General features: G+C 43.2%; 1 non-coding gene across 1 annotated transcript; it reads right to left on the bottom strand.

Annotated features, from left to right (window-relative positions):
- Positions 1-1,335: 1,335 nt before the first annotated feature.
- On the bottom strand, positions 1,336-1,407 carry TRNAW-CCA (transfer RNA tryptophan (anticodon CCA)). The gene has a single exon. It is a non-coding gene; the product is annotated as a tRNA-Trp (tRNA).
- Positions 1,408-1,626: the final 219 nt, after the last annotated feature.

Here is a 1,626-nt window from a genome sequence, read left to right as displayed (position 1 = left end):
GTTTTCACTTAACAATATATCTTGGAGATTGTTTCATATCCATCCATAAAGAGCTGCCTCATTCTTTTTTAACAGCCATAAAGATTTCTATTGTATGGATGTACGGCAATTTGTTTAAGCAGTCCCTTGTTGATGGACATTCAGGCTGTCTCCAATCTTCTGTTATTATAAACCGTGCTGCAGTGAATAGCCTTGTACATCCAACTTTGCATACATATATGCAAGTATGTCTGTGAAATATATTCTAGAGCAGTAGGATTTATGGGTCAATGGGTACGTGCCTCAAACAGCTTGATACAATGTTGAATTGCCACCCACGGAGACTGTGCCAGTTTATACTCTCGCCTTTGAGAGTGATGACTTCTCCACACTCTGGCCAGTTCAGTGTGTGATCAAACATTTTGATCTTTATCCATCGGCTAGGTAAAAATATGGCATCTCTTTGCGATTTTCATTTGAATTTCCTTAAAAAAAATTTTAAATCGTGAAAGTATGATAACACATTTACAGGGGGCTTGGAAAATGCAGAATAAAGTTACATATAGTTCCACTGTAGGTTGCACTTATTTTTTAAGTGGACAAGTTAAGATTCTTAGTTGGAGTTTCAATATCAAACTCTCAAACATTAATTGAATGAATAGACAGAAAAATAGAACCTGAAAAGCACTGTGAACCAGTTCAACATAATTAAGATTTATACAATTTTCACACAACAGCAGGATACAAATTATATTCAAGTTCCCATAGAATGTAAACCAGGAGACACTGGAACATATGCAGGGTGCATCCCCTTTTTGTTAAGACTAATGTTGAACATCTTTTTGTATGCTCAACATGGGGATTGAATTCATGCCCCCTACAGTGGAAGCTTGGGCTCTTATTCACTGGACCGCTAGAGAAGTCCCTCTTTTTGTATGTTTTGAGGCCGAGTTTCCTAATTGGAGAACTGCTTGTTCATATCCTTTGCCCATTTTTTAAATTGGATCGTTGGCGTTCTTTCTTACTAAATTGTTAGGATATTCGTATAATGGTGTAACTCTTGCCTGTTGGTCAATTTCCTCCACCCTCTGACCCATCACAATGGTTGCAGTGTGTACATACGGATGTACTCCTTGGCTGAGTGGAGGTGGTGGAGGTTTGGACAACGAAGATTCTTCTTTTGTGAAGACATGACTGATGGAATGGAGCAGTCCTACTCCTCTATGAAGGTGAAGTCGCTCAGTCGTGTCCGACTCTTTGCGACCCCGTGGACTGTAGTCTACCAGGCTTCCCCGTCCATGGGATTCTCCAGGCAAGAATACTGGTGTGGGTTACCATTTCCTTTTCCAGGGGATCTTCCCAACCCAGGGATCGAACCCGGGTCTCCTGCATTGGAGGCAGACGCTTTAACCTCTGAGCCACCAGGGAGGCCCTCTACTCCTCTATAGCAGAGGAGCAGATGCCTCTGACTGCGGCAGAGACCCTCTGTCTGCTCCTCTGCAGTTCTCTCTTCCTTGCTCCCTGATTCAACACCACGCTTCCCCCACCCCCCCAACACCCCAGGAGTTCTCCTTGCTCAGCTTCCCCTTTCCTAATATTAGCACAGGCACAGCCCGGCCCCCCTGTCACAGGCAGTGATTATATAGC

The sequence above is a fragment of the Ovis aries genome, chromosome 13, assembly GCF_016772045.2.
Source record: "Ovis aries strain OAR_USU_Benz2616 breed Rambouillet chromosome 13, ARS-UI_Ramb_v3.0, whole genome shotgun sequence".
Lineage (NCBI taxonomy): Eukaryota > Metazoa > Chordata > Mammalia > Artiodactyla > Bovidae > Ovis > Ovis aries.
This window is presented reverse-complemented; position numbering and strand designations above follow the sequence as displayed.